A 17,924-nucleotide genomic window follows, 5' to 3' on the forward strand; every position below is an offset into this window, starting at 1 on the left:
TGTTTTAGCATGATCACAAAAGTAAACAGCAAAATATGCAGGCCTCTATTCAGAATTAAATATCTGTATATTCAAACTGAAAATAGAGGCTAAGCACTTTTTATGGTTGCTTTAATTTTTTAAAATTTATAGACATTTACCACTTTTTTAAAAAATGAAAACTGCGCTAGTTTGTGGATGCTTTAGTAAATGTGTATCAGAGCAGCAAAAAACATGCAAGAAGCAAGTAATTTCAGTGATGGCAGCATATCTTAAAATTAAGGTGTGGGGAAATTCTCTGTTTTGCAAGTTGTAAGATTAAAGAAGTTATTTTTCTCAGAGACCTGAGAACTTGAGTCTTTGTTACTTTTGCTGATCAGACTAGTAGATCACTTTGATAAATGTGAGTTGACTTTTTTAGGAAAAAAAGCCCCAGACCCACCCTTTACATGAAGTCCTGGCAGCAGATGCGGAGATATCTGCAGGCAACTGCAGAGGCAGAATTCTGTAAATGAAATTCCCAAATGGTGAAATCCCATCTATTCTAGTTTGAACAGCGAGATTTGCAGGATGTGCAGCTCAGCCAGTTTCAGATTCCTGGTGTGAAACAATCAAGATAAGAATCAAAAAGTAAAGAAAGGGAAAAGCCCTGTCAGATCAAACGCTGCACACTAGATGCCTCCTTAGGCAGAATTACTCCTTCCAGAGTCCTTGCTGCTCTTGCTTAAAATAACAGGAGCCCCATGGCTTAGGCTGTTTCTCATAACTATTCTTAATATTCTTGATGGCTCCCTGAATTAAAAAAGTAATATGTAAGAAACTGAGCTCTTTTGTAGGTGTGAGCTTATGCTGATGAGCACATATTGGCTGATGCTCTTTCAAAAATAGTCTTGGAATTTAATGGCATTATTTTAACATTTACCATATTAGATGTTCAGTTCCCCACTTCACATTCCTAGATGAACACTTCTATAGATGAACACCTTCAATAACAATGTGCTAAGTGCTTTTATTTTTTGGTGGTATACGAGTGGTTCATACAAGTGAATCTATATTACTGACCACCCTTTCAAGATGGTAACACTAGGAAAGATCAGAAAGGGCAGGAGGGTTGGAGATACCATGGGAAACTTCAGTTAATGCCATGCAAAGTATGTGATTATCATGTCAAAATGTGATACAGAGATCAGGTAGCTGTTTCATGCAGCAACTGGGTAAGGAAAAGTTGCAACATGGGAGTGGAGTGTACTGAGGTCTGTGGAGTCACAAGAGCCATGGAGAGAGTGAATATGGGTCAGATGTTCCCTTTCTCTTACAGGAATGTCAAATTAAGCTAATAAGAGGCAGATATATAAAACTGTGAAGAAAGATAAGCTATTCACTTTCTGAGCAGGGAGCAGACCTGTAAAATGGCTGCCAGAAGAGGTAAATGCTAAATGTTTATGGGACTGGAAATGTTAATGGAAGATAATTCCTTTGAGGCTACTAAATACACAGAAACCAAACAAATAGTGCTCTGAAAAGTCATCTTGAGTTGAAAATGGCTAGGAAGTTTTTTGGGGGACTAGATTATGTTGATGCTCTTTTTCACTTTTTTGGCATCTGCCTTTGGGTCACTGCTGGAGAGAGGGTAATGGCCAGGGAGCCCTTTGGCCTCATCTGGTGTGGCCACTCTTCACGCCTCATTCAGGTCTCTTGCAATTTTGTTTGGATAAAATCTTTCCTCTTGTATTAAGGATAATGCAAAGTCCTAGGAAACTAACACTACCAAGTTTTTTCACTCTCATAATTGTTCACAAAGTGGCATGATAGGTTATCTAATCAGACTTCACTTGTTTGTAGGATAAACACTTGCTATGTGTTGCTCTGTATGTGTAATACATTAATTCAAAGGGGCTATAAATTGAGCTGTACAGCTTTAATGACTATAGAAAATTCAACAGGAATCTTTCCAATGAAGCAAAACTACTGTCTTTACTCACCAAATCGGCAGTGAATTTTAAGTTTGCTGAGGTTTTCTTGCACCCGTTTGTAATTAAGAGAAACATCTCCTTACAGTAGAAAAGCCCAACATGACTGAAATGTTAATTAACATAATGAACAACATTTTTAGGAAAAGCTGTTTTTATTTCAGAATAGACCACCTAGGGTGGCAGGTACATAGTTTAATAGTTTAACTATATACATGTAGATAAGCCCCACTTTACTACTTGAAACAGTCTTGAATAAGGGCACTGTTGGGTTGTTACCAATTAACCATAGCCCAGGGACGGTCTGTATGAGAGACCTCTCTGCTGTGGTTTCATTTCCTGATGCTTATCAAATCCTTTGAACATGCTGTTATTGATGAAGCAAATATATTTGCTTTCCTTGATCATGCTTAGATCCTAGTTTTTGGTTTTTTTTAATTAAAAAAAAGGTGAAGAACAAGTGACATTATTAGATTAGTCTAGTGCTGCTGTTGATTAATGCCTTTAATCCATTTATTTAATAAATGCTATTCTCCTTTGACCATACTGCTAAAGTAAATATTTTGCTATGTTTATCTGTGCCACAGGCTGCTTATTCTTTGGAATAGGTTTCAGTGTCTCGTACTCCGTGTATAATTCTAATATTGATGCAACTATTTCCCTGTTCAGTCAGTGTGACAACTGTAGTTTTTCAGCTCTGATATCTAAATGGTTTGAAAAGATAACAGAATAATATATATATTTATACAGTCTGTGTTATTTCTGGTCTGTCTCACATTACCTAGTACATCATTCTGTGTTAGCTGTGAGATTTTTGTGCTGGGATCCCCATCGTCGTGCAAGGCACCAGACATCCCCAGGAGCAGAGGTATATTTCCATGATCGAGCTATAGGGCAGTGCTGTTCTTGCATTTCCTCCCTTTCAGGACTGTGTTCCCAGTTCCTCTCTTGAGCCAGGTCTGTCGTCTTCTGCCCCTGTGGCAAGGTGCTTCAGGAGCCAAGTGGTAGAAAACTATTAATTTCCAGTTTTGAGGATAAGACAAGTGGTGAGAGGACCCAACTTGGAGTGGATAGATGGGGTACTGAGGTCTCCCCGTGCAGTAGCAGGCTAGGTTTGGCTAGGATGTAAATTGAGAATAAAACTAAACCAAAGCCTTCAGGTGAGGTACACCCTCTGAGCTCTTAGGGACAAGAGGCAGCTTATTTGGGATTGACTGTGCTGTCCCTCTGCCCTCCAAGATTTTAGCCTTGAAGTTTTTAGCCTTGGTGGCAGGGACAGCATACCTGCTTGAGAAGCTCGGCATGGTATTGAGAGGCACAGGCTTTTTTCTTATACCCTAGTCTGTAATTTGACACAGTTCAGTAGCTGCTGTGTTAGAATAAGTTGTCCTTTTAGCAGGGGTGGCTGGACAGCCAGTGAATGAACACTGGCAGCTCTCTCCAAGTAGGTTTTAACTCCCTGTGAGTCAGAGGCCTCATACAGCACTGCAAAATTACCCTGTCAGAGAAGTGATGGGAGCACGGGCAGGGCAGAGGTGGGAGAGTTTTTTAGGAAAGATGATACAGTCTACTGGTGATAGGGTGTGGAGATTTGAGAAAGAAAACATTCTGTGTGCATTGCTTGGTCTTGGACACCTAGAATTGCTGCTTAATCACAGGGCTTACCTGTACAGAAATAGCTTAATCTGTAGGTTATTTGTGTGAAAATATGACTAAGAGACAGAACTTGTATAGAAAGGTGGTGCTACTGCACAAATACGTTATATAGCAAATGTCACTCAGTTTTGAAAAATTCCTGGGGAAATGAGAAGGGACTGTAAGCAGAAGTGCAGCAGCTTTTGATGGACAGTGTGTTTGGAAAAAAATAAATGTATTATTCCTCAATATGTTTAATGGACAATTCCAGGGCAGTCAGTGTTACCTTTTTTGGCAGCATGAGAGGCTTACATTTTTCTCTGGCTTTGCACAAAATAATAATAATTTTAGGAAGAATCTGGAGTGCATTATAGACACCTTGTTTTAGGGGAGCTGCATCCCAGGGGCATATGGAATATTTAAGCCCAAGCTCCACCACAAACTTTTCTTCTGACCTCTGGTGTGACTTCTGAGATTTCAGGAAAATGTTTTCATACGTGTGGGTTTTTTTTAAGTGCTTATGAGTATTAAAAGTAACTCAATTTTGAGACCTATATTAAAAGGATTCTTGGATCCCAGGCCTTCAGACTGTGCTGTTACTTTTACATGCCAATATCACAAGTAAGGTCAATTTTTAGAACATTTTGGTTTACATTCATTTTCAAATCTGATACTTTGCTGCACGGAGCTCCTGCAGAAGGCAGATGGAATGCAACCAGCCTTGCTACCATGTCCTCAGATAGGGGGAGAGCCACAACTTCAACAGCCCTGGGTGCAGGCCATGTTCAGGGTCAGTGGCCACAGCGAGACTTCTTGAGCCTGTTGACGTCAAACTGTCTGCAAGCGCTGTGTCTTGCAGCACAACTCACGTCCCACTGCATCGTCTAAATGTCCTCTGCAGTTCATTAGCCTGACTTGACAAAAATGTAGACTGAGCTTTACTCTGAAAGAATGCCCTCTTTGACTTCTGGATGCTCCGAAATTAAGGGTGATAGAGGTACAGATACTAAAGGCAACACGGAGCTCAAATGGTGGTTACATTCACTAGGGTGGAAATTAACACAATGTTGTCATGGCCTCCTGTTATGTTTGGAGATTTCCTTATCGAAACATTTTGAGCCCAGTTCCAAATGTGATGTTTACTCAAAATGTGTATCTCACCTCCCAAAGCATGGCACATTTGAGACAGAATTTTAATGAATTTGATAAATTAAGCTCTTCAAGAAACATGTACAGTTGTGCTTTAGCCCCACTGTAATGATTTCTGATGCTTGCTATAATCTAGATTGGCTCTTCTGCAAGGCCACCATAAATCCCAAAGCAGAGGAATATCTTGTTCTGAATATGTAAAAACAGAGATGAGCAGGCACTGTTAACAGAACCAGGTAAAGGGAAGAAGGTATTTTTCCCAGGGAAGCAGTTTGAGCTTTGTTCCATATCCCCAAATTATAGTCCAGTTCAGTTCCCTACAAGCACAGTGCCATATTGACAAAAGCAGGTGCCTGCCTCCCTTGAGCTGTGAAGGCTCATCTGAGTTAGGAGCTCTGCATGCTGAAGGGAAGGGCTGTCACTGAGCAGCGTGGCTGAGGTGATTTGGCAAGTTGCAGCAGCCTGAATTGGTATCATGGCAAATATGGCTCTTCCTACCTTTAGGAAAGGGAATGGAAAAATATATTCTGATTTATTGTTTATTTGTGTTTTTTTAAAGTGGTATATTTGTGTCTTGGTTTATTTTTTAGGTATGTATTTGAAATCTGTAATAATTTTTCACTTGCAATTTGAGGTGTCTACTGAAAGTACCCAGTTTGACAGGCTGTTAGACCTCTCTCTGATTGATCTTGCAGTGATGAATTTAAATTAAAACTCAATTCTGGAGCAAAACCACAAAAAATATTTATCAGTATGTTACTGTTCATATGTCACTAGTCATCATGCCCACTGTTTTCAGAAAACAAGTGACACAAAATAGAAATGACCCTGAATTTACAGAGGAGGGCCCCCATCCTGCATGTAGCTGTCTGTGGAGGTGGCATTTTGTGGCTACTCTAGAGGCCATAGTCCCTTCATGTAACACTCAGTGCTTTGAGTAATCACTATTTATACTCTTTCCCAGTCTAGACTGGATTTAACTTCATTTTCTAGGATCTTTTAACTTTCAGTTCATGTGAATTGGGTTAGTTACTAATGAATTTCATTTAAATGCCTTGCGAGTGAAATCACACTGCAGCACTGCTCGCCCTCCCTCCCCATGGAACCAACTGGTTGGTATTGACAAGATTACTCTTCTGCATTACGTGTTTTTATAGAGCTGCCTAAAATGGTTTCCTCTCCAGCAATTTAAGCTTCCTTTCCTTTCACCAGGCTATAATGTATCTTCTGTGATTGCCTCAGCTTTTGACTTTTATAGAAACTGGTCCTTAAACTTGTATATAGCCGCTACAGTGTTCTTTTGATCTGGTGTGACTTGTGCTGTTTGTCATTGCACAGCGAATCCTGTTTCAGTGCAGTTTTGAAGGGTGGTTCCTATATCTGAATGATCCTTTCCCCAAAATACTGTTGTCTGCTTATCCAGTTCTTATTCTTTATACCCTGAGATACCCTGGGTTTTTTTTAATATGTGGTTCACATACATCAGTAGACATACAGGTGGTTAGTATATGAAAGACTATTTCTGAAGTGATGAAAGTTGTGCAGCTTTTGTGTGATATGAGTATATACATTAAGCAATTCTTCTTTGAAGCATCCAGATATTTAGCTCATGTCAAGTTTCTCCATATTTCTGAAGTAATAAAGGCCTAAAGATAGAACAAAGATCAGGAAATAAACATTTCTCAATTGACAGAGCAAAGCCATTTCAGACAGATTTAGGAATATAGGTGGGTGTGTCTCTGGGCAGGTAGGTCTCAGATGCTTTGAGTGTTCTGTGTTGAGGCTTCTTGTAAAACAATCCCCTCTCCATCTGAGCATTCACTCCAGTGCTGTGTTGGTGTGATTTGTGTGTGCTATTCTGTCACTAGGATCCCGATTGCTACCAACTAGTTGTAGGTAATGTCAGTTTTCCATGCTGTCTTCTGTGTAGTCCTGACTTTTTTTCCTCCACTCATACATATTTGCTTTTTTTGATTTTTTTAAAGTTGTTTTTTATCTCAGTTCAGTTTCTCTGTTAGATCTGAAAAGCAGATGTTATTGTAGAAGTGCTGAATTATTTAAAAAGAAAACCCATATGTCTCTGTGGGAACTGTGATTAAAAGAAGTAACTTTGATTTTCTCTGTTTATGTTCTGAACACAGCAATGGTACCATCACAGTTTTGTATATACCTATTAACCGAATGAAAGGAAGGATTCAATGAAGTGATTAGTTTTCAATTTAGGCTTTTAAAACTATTTTCTGATGCTTTTTGCAGCCTAGTTACTGAGGGGGGATATTATGGATTTAGTTATTTTTAGTTCTGTTTTGACTGGGACACTCTTTCCAGGTACTGAATCAAGATAAAATCAGGATAGTCAAGGAGAATTTAGAAGAAAAGATACCATGTCCTTAGAAGGCTTATGTAATTCACAAAGCACAACATCTAATAACTAAATTTGTTGTTTAAAGCACCAAAATCTCAGACAGTAGTATAAAATAATTAGAAGAAAAACATGAGCACACAAATTCACATAAGAAACAGAAGCCATTCGAAGCTCACACAGAAAACATTGTTTTAGCCAAAGCATGAACCCAGTGTAATTTCTTGTGCAACGGGATGGGTAGGAGAAAATAGCATAAATTATTCCTTTTCTAGAAGCAAATGGTGAAACATTTTTGTGAATAGCTTCTAGAGAAATCCTTGTTGTGAACTTACTATGTTTGGAAACAGGTAAGGAATAATGTTAAGCATACAGCTGCACTGTGGGTTTATATCCAGATTTGTCACAGTTGTTTTTATCTGTGGTTTTGTCTTTGTACCACATGATTATTACTTGGGTGATAACAGCAGCCAATCTGTGCTAGCAACATGGGTCGGTATTTGCTTTTTTGGTAGCTGCTTTAGTGTGTTAGTTTTGGCCCTGCAGATGGGAACTGCCGGTCTTGTGCAACTAGTTTTGCCTGGACCTTTTTTGCCACCTCTACGTGCAAGCAGGTCTCAAGAGTTTATGGCTGCAGGCGTTGCTGCTCCTCTGTGCACTGTGATAGGATGTTCTTTCCAAGGAGATGATGTTGGGCATTGTACCGAGCATTTTGGTGTTGTGTCATGGAGGGATACAGGCATCAGGTGTGTCATTCTTGTGAAGAAAACCTGGTGTGGGTAAAGCTGGCGAGTGCAGGCTGGGATCAGGTCAGTACGTGTGCAACAAAATCATCTTTATTTTAAACTCGAGGGGAGCAGTATTCAGTGGATGCTGAAGGCGTTAGGCATCAGTCAGTGGTGCATCCCCAGCTCCCTGAGATAAAGGGTCCAAACTCACAAGCTGTTGTGCATTCTCCAGGTGTGCTTGCTTCATCAACTTCAAGGGCAGCTGGTGGATTATTTTGAAGTGTCACATAGGGTAGCTGTTACTACATTTGGTTGCCTGTTTATATCACTGTAACAGGTCAGTATATAAAGGTGAGAGATAGTCTAAAATCAATATATTATAATCATCACCTACCTTGTTCAAAGTATGTGTCAAAATGGCAAAATCCAATAGGATAAATTTGGAAAGAAAGAAGGTGCTGATGAGGTGTTTGTACTCAGTACTTGGTTCTGAAGAAGGGCATCACAGAGTTTTCTAAATGTTTACGTGTCATTTCAAGCCCTCTTATTTAAAACTAGAGCCTACAACCAATTAACATAAGCGAGGAATGAAGCCGAGTCAGTGAACTCTTTCTTTTCTCATTCTCTGCTCTCTTGAGTCTTTGCTTCCAGCTTCTTTCCGTGTCACTGCCCTGTTAAGATATAAAGTGAAGGACAAGAAGCCTCTTCCACGGATCAGACAGAAAGATTTCCCTCTCTGGCTTCAATAAACACAGCACTCAAGCAATTCCACAAGGGCAAAGGGATGTTTGAAGGAGACAGTTTGGGCAGTGTATTCTGAAGAAAGCCTTTTTTCATTGAAGAAAATGGTTAATATTTGTGCAGTCATCCTTTTGTTTATGTTTGCCATGCTCCTTCCCAAATGAAATAACCCAAACCAAGCATCACACTCGGACGAGGGCAGCAGAGCCCTCCTCTTCCTTTCTCTGCACACAGCTTTTATAATGATTTAGCCTGTTCTCAAAATAAGAGTGCAAATATTGGCTGATACGTTGTTCTGTTCTTAGGAAAAATTCTTCTTATATACAAAACTCTTGTGTATGGATGTGCAGAGTGAGGTAATAAAGCTTTCTCTTCTCTTCTGGCCTGCAAACTCTGCCTGTGGAAAAAACAAACTTTCTGAGTAGCTCTGCATAGGACACCATGCCACTCAAAGAGTGGAGTTTTCCTCAGCCTATTTACATAATTTCTTCGGCACCAGTACCACTAAGCAAGGGAACAAGAGCATGTTTGCAAATGCCTTTAATTCCCAGCATTCCTGCATTCTTCAACATCCTCTGCAGTGCCTCTCACTTGCACTGTGAAGGTTATGTTTCTGCCTGCCTTGGTGGTGCAGTGGCATCTTCTAAGAATAAAATAAGCTCAACTGCTGCTGTCTCTCTCTTTTTTTTTTTTTTTTCCCCAGGGTCCAAAAATGGCTTTATAATAAACAATCACCTGCTGGTTAAGCTTGAAAAACATATGCAAGAACTTTGTGTTAATCGTTAGCCTCGATAATAATAGTTAATCTTTGCTCATACTAAACGTTTTTGAACACAGTTTACAGATGCTTTCTAAATAGTTTAGTCTTAAAATAGTCTGATCATTATTTGTCACCCATGTCCGTCTGTCCCTTTTCCTGCTCTTTGAGTGGGCAATTAGATTATTTCCTAACGAAAAGTAGCCTGACAAGTATTTATATGGAGACCAACCACTCAGAAATGTTAGTGTGAATAAAAATAGTTTGTCATAACTGAATAAAAATGGGTGTTACAGTGGATGGAGTTAACGCATATTTGGACATCAAAACGTGTTTGCTTATACGTAACTATTTGATTGTTAGATGCATAACACCATTATTGATATGCAAAGAACATTACTAAAATGTAGGAGAGCATGAATTTTTTGGGGGTTATGTTTTGGTTCAAGTTTTGGAAATGTGAAAGATTTATTTCTATTATGTCCTTATTGTCAAGTGTAGCCAGTAACTAGTATGAGCAGTTTTGTTTTTTTTAATTTACTGCGGTCACTGCAGGAGTTGGTAGGTATCTGGGTGCGACAGCACATCTGTGTACATTAAATGGATTTATTTAGTGCAGTATGTCTTAGCAAAACACTAATTTTTAATTTTTTTACTGTTTTTCAGTGGATGTAACCATTTTGGAAGTCAAACAGCTGAACTTTCTATTGTTGTTTGGGGCTTTTCAGAGTGTTTAGAAGTTGGTACCTCAGGTGTATTTCCAGAAGAAAATTAGTGTGGGCAGAAGATACTGTGAGCTGCCTACTTTGCCTCTTCTGGGAGAGCTTAGGCAAAATCCAGACATCAGGATTTTTATACACAGGTTGTTTTGTTTGTGGATGCTCGTGCTGAATGGGTGCGACTGTTTTGAGGTCTGATGGTGTAAGTGTTCATTCAGCAGGCTTATTTGTTCAAAGGTCTGTTTCAGGCTCCCCACAGGAGCAGTTGTGTGATGTGGTTAGTGACAGGATATATGCAAAACCCCAGCTCTCTGCTCTTCTGTGCCTGGTCGTGCTGCTCTGGGCTGTACACAAATTCAGTGGTAATTGCTCACCTCCTCCTACAGAGTAGCCTGCAAGAGCCATGAAGGCCCATACTTGATAACTTTCAATTATTTTAACACCATTGTTTTCAAAATAATAAATGTTAATATTTCTTATTTTCTCTCTTTATTCCCTCGTCAGCATCACCCTTCTGTGGCAAGAGGCACCTGAAAGGAAAACTTCCACATATCAATGCACTGCCAATGGTGAGTCCCTTTTTAACTGACTATAGGTGGTGTAGTTCCTTCCTGCAGATGTACTGCAAGCCAGCTTGTGTTGCAAATAGTATTTTTAGAAAAGCTGCTTTTTAGTACACAAGTGGATTATTATTATTATTATTATTTTTAAGAAACATCTAGAGCATTTTTCTATTAAAATTGAATCTGGATTTATCCTGCGGAAAGCAGGGCAGCATGTTAATTTTGAAGCAAGAAGCGTGACTTGACAATAACATAGCTCATCCTGTTGGTAACTGGTTTTGCTTCCTCTTTTGGCCAAATGCTTGTTTGGGTGAGCTGTAGCTGAGCCAAGTGCTCTGTTGCCCCCACTCGGGTGCTCTCTGCAGTTTGTTTCAGTGCTGAAAGCTTCTCCTAGAGACAAAAATAATCTGTGCGGTGTCAGGTGTATTTTGCTTCAGCACATCTGACAGTGTAAGACAAGTGAAGTTATAATCATAGCTCCTATAGAAAGGGGCCATCTTATTCCATCTCTGGAATATTACTCAGTGTTGCAGACTGTTGTAGGTTTGCAGACTGTCTTTATGGCTTTACTTAAGCTTTCTGATAGTTGTGCGGATGGAGGGCAGAGGTGAGGTCTGAAGAGAAGGACTGGAACTTACTGCTCCAGCTTTGATCAAATACTCTTTTTCAGCAGTTTTGGTGTTTTGTGTTGTCACAGATGAGATGTATAAGAATGGTAATTGCAGCATTAGTCTTGAGAAAGAAATGCATGAAGTGCCAGCCTGAGTTTTGTATTTCAAGCATCTCTAGATCACTGTACTCGGTACAAAAGTTGAAGGGACAGTGTTTCTATCCACTAGCTTTGAGGACTCAATTTGGGATCTGAAAGCCAAGCTGGGTTCCTTTGGTTTGCATCTGGACATAGATCTAAAGAACATGTAAATAAATTATAGGATCACTTATGCCTTTGCAAGTCCCCTGTCTTTGCCCTGTGAGCAAAATGACACTCCAGGAGAGTTTGCTTGGATGTAACTGCTTTACTTTCAAACATAGTAAGGGATTCTGTTGCTCTCGAGGACATCATGGAATGGAATGCAGTGTGTATTTGGCGCTAAGTAAAGCAAATATAACTCTAAAATCAGAAGACCTGCACCAAGTGTGTATGTCATTTAATAGCCTGATATTTAGGCTCAGAGTTGCCATGTGTAAAGTTTATGCTGATTTGGAATGAATTTCAGCTGGTGGGAAAGGATTTGTTGAGTGCGAAGACATTTTTACCTGGTTGCTTAGCATGGCATTTTAACTTTCTGAAACTGAAACTAGCAGCAGTCTCAGCTTTTTCTATTGTTGCTAAATTTTCATTGCTGTTGTTGACCTTTTTCCAACAAAAAGCCACTCTGACTTCTTTTTATTTTGTATTAGTTGAACATGTTTTCAGTTATGATTTAAAATACAGGATTGTATTACTGCCTCTCTTAAAAACATGACTCATTCCATATTAACCTAGTCCTTATACTTCATAAAATTTTAAAATACTGAGAGACTGTACTTGAAATGTTTCTGCATTTTGTCCTAATTTTCCCCCTACAAATTATATTAGAAATTCAGAGTTTCACTGTCTCAAGGGCATGCTAGTTTTTACAGTGATCATAAAACATACTCAACTGTTACTTGTACTGAAGTGAAATAATCCCCACTTTCTTTAAGGGCTGCTTTTGTGCATAAGTTTTTATATTTAATTATTTTGGAGATTTCTAAACAATTACTCACCCATAATTAATTTTTATACAGTTTATAGATTTAGGAGGCAAGCTAGACACATTCTTCATCATCCCAGAAGGATATAATACCTTAACGTAATTTATAGTAAAAAAGGCTTTCATATATTTTTATCATACTTTTTTTCTCTGATGTGCGTAGACAAAGTATGGGCCAGAGGTTGACCTGAAAAAAGCAATTTATGTTCTTCTCCCAAACAGGACTTGGTTTAACTTGGTTACCAATGTTCAATACATAGATTTGAGTCAGATTCTCTTCAGAAATGATATTAGCATTTTTGATCAGATTTTTTTTTTAAACACAGTTTTCCGTTGCATTTCTTACTACTAAAAAAAAGTGAAATACAGAAGTTACACATCCTCTTTTTTTTTTTTTCTCCTTTTCTATTTTTAAGGTAATTAAATCATGCTATTTTTCCCCCCGAATATATATGTTCACCAATAACTAAATAAGGTAACACATTGGTTACTTCTTTTAAGCATATTTTAATTATTGGCAATTCATTTTTAAATAAAATATTCATGTTGTGATACAGCCTGCTAAAAGAGAATAAGGTTGTGTTCAGTAGGTCTAAGTTCTCCTTCCTGTTCTTCCAGTCAACTGAAATGTTCCTTGGTGGCTTGAAGGAGAGATGCAAAGGATTAACAAAAAAGGCATGTTAAGTGAAGGAAAATTAGTGCATAATGCTACTTTCTCTAGGATTTTGAAGATTCATTTAGAGGCTTGTAACATGGTGCTAAGTCATAAGGATTAATGAATGTGTTGGAAATAAAAATCCTGAGTCCTGGGCCTTTGGCCTAAGAAAAAGATCACGTCAGGATTTCTGAAATGTCTTTAACAAGTTCATTTTCTTGTTATTCGATGGAACAAGTAGCTTACCATCATACCTAGCAAGGCTTCTCTTACAAGTTTTAGAAGAAAAGCAGTTTGCCTTTCTGTTTTCTACAAGTCACTGGAGCAAGCCTGTGTTTGTGTGTATGCATAATATGTGCAGCTACATACTGGTGTGCTTGTGTGCATCTATTTATACACACACAGGTGTGTATCTACATAGGTAAAAAAGGAAAGTGCAAAAACCAGGAACTTAGAGAAAACTGGGAAGTATCCATTTGTAGTGGTCATACAACAGCTTGCTGTGATGGATTTAATTTTGAAGGAAGTAGCCAAAAAGGGTTGTGGAAGAACTGAGCAAGAAAAGCCACATGGTGGCCTTTTGAGAGGCATCCTGAAACAGGTTGTGCCTGGGTTCTTGGCTCCATATCTTGCTGCAGTGTTAGCTTCACAAAGATCAAGACACTGATCAGTTAAAAAGGTCTCCTGCAGAAGAGAATAGAGTATGTTGTCATTTATTACAAGCTGACACAGGCAAAATCTGAGGACAGGCAGTGAGCGCAGTTATTTAGCTGTTGACAACTCTGCTTTCCTGGAGACTAAGTCATGTCCTCATAGTCTTGAGGGGAATACAAAGTAGGTGTTTTAAATCCATTCTTTTCAATGATATATCTACTTTTAGGTGAATATATCATAACTGTGTTTTGAAGGTGTAACACACTCACTGTGTTCCATTGACTGTTTTCACCTGTAAGAGACTTGTTACAGGAGACTCTGCAGGCATCAAGTCTTTTGAGCCAGAAAATTCCATGTGTGCAACGCTTCAGTGTTACTATCCACTCAGTGGATTTAGTCCAGAAATCACAGGAGACATTGTCATGATGAGTTGGGGAGGATGTAGAAGTCACTTCTAAGAAAAAGACATTCAGTGAAGGAATTGGAAGATGTTTGCGAAAACCTCAAGACCACAGCAAGACTTTTTTTCTTCAGACTCCTCTGTGGAGCCTTCTATAGTGTTGTCCTCTGCCCTTACCACTCTTTAGAAGACAGCAGAAGGAATAAATGAATATAACTATTAGCCTGTGGCTCCACAACAGCTAAGTCCATTTAAATGCTGATTAGTCTTCTGATAGTCCACTAGGTTAAAATGGTTTCATGCAAAGGAAGACAAGCAAAGAAGAGGACAGGAGCCTGCACCCAGAACTGGCAGATCTGGGTTTGGTGTGGAAGCCCTGCCTCTGCTGTTGCCTGCCAAGGACAGTGGGAAGTCCATGCTGCTAGCTCCAGGGTTTCCACTGGAATTGCACAATTGACTTGGTTGCAACAGAAGCTGAATGTCATCTCACAACTATGAGTATATACAAAAGACCATCTGCGGGTGGGCAGACCTTTGCAAAGGTGGTAAAGCTGAAGGTTGGTTTTCATTACACTGACAACAGGGACCCCTGCTTTCGAGAGTTTATGAAACTTGGCAGTGCTTAAGATGTTGACTGCAAGAGCAATGAATAGTTGCTTCAAAATGAATAACCCTGCAAGACTAACGCCCTTATTATTCAAATACATATGCATGTGCCTACTTGTACCTTCAAGAGCAGGAAGCAGTTCTTTTGAGATATAAATAAAGAGTATTCCCATGCAGAAACCTAACCAAGCTTGAAAGCGTTTCCATGGTAGGGTCTAAAATGCTCATAAAATTTATTGTTGAGGCTGTTGGTCGTGCACTTTATGGAGTAAAGCTTTAAACATGGAAAAAAAAAAGTATTTCAGTATTTCTAGCAGTTTCTGAAATAGACTAAATGAAGTGACAACATGAAATTTTATACTGTTGTGCCCCTTCTAAAATCAGTGGATGCTATTATCAGTGAAGGAAGGTGAAGTGCGATGTATTTTGTCTGATAATTGGTTGCACCTGAACAATTATATTTCCAAGTGTTTCTCCATAAGGTCTATTTACTGGATCAGCATGAATTAGCTGATCAAGTGGGATATGTGTTGAAGGGAAAATGCTAATAATATGTTACAGAAGAGAAATTGTGTGGTGTGGTGTTGTAGGGTGCATACTGTGATAAGCACTTAAAAATTTATGTACTGCTGCATTCTGATCCATTTTAGAAGGTTTTTTAATTTTCTCTGTTTTTATAGAAAGCAAGTTAACACACTAGTAAGATACCTTTCTTATTCAGAGGCAAACCACCCCTTGCCTCCTTTTTCTACCCTTAGTTAAAGTTCACTACTGAATGAATCAACTGAAAGGTAACTGCTGTCCTTAAAATTTTTCAGCAGTGGTGGCTCTATTTTGCCGTAGCTTATCCAGAGAACTTTCTCTGCTGATTCTCTAGGCATTTTACAGTTCATTTGACTAAGAATTCTCGGCAGAATCATAAATATGTAATTATCTAAGCAGCCAAGTTATGTAGCCCCTGGCAGGTGCCCAGTGCAGTGCAATCACAACAGCAAAGGGAATGGGGCTAGTGTCTCAAAGTAGGGGAATGTCCACTGAAACAAGCAGATGACCATTGCTCTTCCTTGCCTATTGTCATTCCTAGGTTTTAAATCTTAAATGTGCCTGAAAAGAGGATGTTTCTGCTGCAATAGGTTGTCTTACGTTACATCTTTTTTACTCTTTCTTTCCTTGTCTTCCTTCCGCTTCATTTTCCCTGCCTTAGGCTTTTTTGTCTTTATACTGGTTTTGGTTCAGTAGTTAGCAGCAGCAGTATTTGTACAGCTAGCAGTAGATTATATCTTACTCGATCAGCATGCCATCTGCTTTAGAGGAGAGGGAGATTTTGTTTCTGCTGTGGGTTCACTGCAATAAGCCCATGGTAAAGTTGTGTAACCTGAAATGACCCTTTTCTTACTCTGTTATGGGAAATAATTAGAAATACAGTGTTAAACATTCTTGGCAGTTAATAGTTTATTACATATTTCAAAAATTAACCTGGATATTAGGTGTACACAAAGTAGGATGTTGTAGAGGAAACCTAAGGACAGACCCTTTTGTGTCCAAGCATGTGAGCGTAACCTTCCAGAGAGGAGCAGGGCTTATGTCACAGAAGACTGTGTTAATGGGTCAGTTGTATCTTCAGATCTTGATCCTGGTCTCCTTGACAGAAAGTTGGTATTAGTTCAAGTCAACAAAAGTAAATGCTGTCCTTAGTTTCAGTGGTGTTGATGCTGGGAGATAATGAATATTGCTGCAGAGCAACAGGAATTCTGTGGGCTGAGGGAAGTGATGCTGAATATACCAACTTTTATTTGCTCAGGAGGGACTGAAACCTGCTGGCCACTGAAGACCAGAGACCCTGTGTTGGCATGGCCATCAACATGGATGCCACATCTAGATGCCTGTACTTACATGACAGGTCTCTAGTTCATCATATGACTAGAAGTAAAGAAGATAGTCACTGGGTTAGCACACCCATACCTGTAAATAAAGGTTGTGTGTGGTGTTCTTAGCATTATTTGACCGAGATATATAAAAACTTATTCAAGACAAGGGATCTGAGTCCTCCTGAGGCTCATACTGAGCAAATGTATGTAGGATTGACATCCATGGATTTAATATTTGCACAAGTGGAGGGTGTTGATGTTAAATATGTGCTATAGTTGAAATACTTGTCCTCATTAATGATATTATTGAAATGATCCCATTTTATTTAATTTCAGCTGTAGACAGACCATATTTTACTATGGTCTGTATATGTTTTAAAAATGTTTTCTCATGTATTCAGGTGTTTGACATCTGTTTCCAAAAAAAAGAAAAAGATAAACTCAGTAGCAGAAATAATTTCAAGTCCATCATAACAATATGTAAAGGAGAGGACTTTATTAAAGTAACAAAGAGACAGATGAACTTTTACAAAATTATCCTTTTCATTCTTTTTTGAGGTTGTTTTCACCTGTTAGTGTAGTCACCACTTTTTATGAAAACTGCCATGCACATCTGGTAAAGAGAATACAGTAAGTCAAATAACATGCATGTTTGATGGACTATGAAGGAGTGATTTTGAGTGTGTGCTTATTAATGAGGTTCTAGAATAAAGTCAATAGTAGTTGAAATGAATAGAGGGCAAAAAAATGGTCAGCAGATTGATTCTTCATGAATAAAAGAAACTAATTTAAAACTATCAGGTACATAACACACAAAATAGGGGGAAAATAGATGGTCAAAGGTTAAAGAGGGAATGAAAACACAAGTTTTATGGTCACAAGATCAAATGAGGCATTAGTTAATTTTCTTTTTTTTTGGTGCAGTTCACCAGGAGTTCAAGTAATTCAACGGAGTGATTGAACTGGAACAGAAAAGAGTGCCAGAAAAACTGATTACTAATAACAGAAACAGAAAAAAATAATCAAACAAACTTAAGACTTGATGTCAGCATTTCACATAAAAACGCATTTGAAAAGGCTGGAATTCCACCCTAGTTGCGTGGAACCTGATTTACATAGAAAACAAATTTATAACAGCTATTCTTGCACCAGTTGATAAATTATTCTACTAATGAGCTGTCAAAATGGATTTAACCAAGAAGTGCCTGAGGTGCAGAAGATATTTTCTGGGGACTGACCATCTGGGAAATACTGACTAACCTGAGGAGTAGGTAAAGGTATTTGAACCTAAGGAAGCACTGGGAGGAGGTGGCTGTTAATTACATACATGGCAAATGGTGCAAGATCATGACTGCCTTTCCCCCTACAGATTTCATACTTCTACAATAAGGAAGTAACTAGT

At 38.8% G+C, this 17,924-nt stretch overlaps 1 protein-coding gene across 3 annotated transcripts in view; it reads left to right on the forward strand.

Moving 5' to 3' along the window:
* The window catches only part of TBL1XR1 (TBL1X/Y related 1), a 114,496-nt gene that overhangs the window by 38,495 nt on the left and 58,077 nt on the right, over positions 1 to 17,924 (forward strand). For all 3 annotated transcript variants that reach the window (XM_051626290.1, XM_051626292.1, XM_051626294.1), the window contains exon 2: positions 10,545 to 10,609. The gene's annotated coding sequence lies outside the window, so the exon portion shown is untranslated. The remainder of the gene's footprint in view (positions 1 to 10,544; positions 10,610 to 17,924) is intronic.

Source organism: Apus apus, chromosome 8 (genome assembly GCF_020740795.1).
Source record: "Apus apus isolate bApuApu2 chromosome 8, bApuApu2.pri.cur, whole genome shotgun sequence".
In the NCBI taxonomy this organism is placed as follows: Eukaryota; Metazoa; Chordata; class Aves; order Apodiformes; family Apodidae; genus Apus; species Apus apus.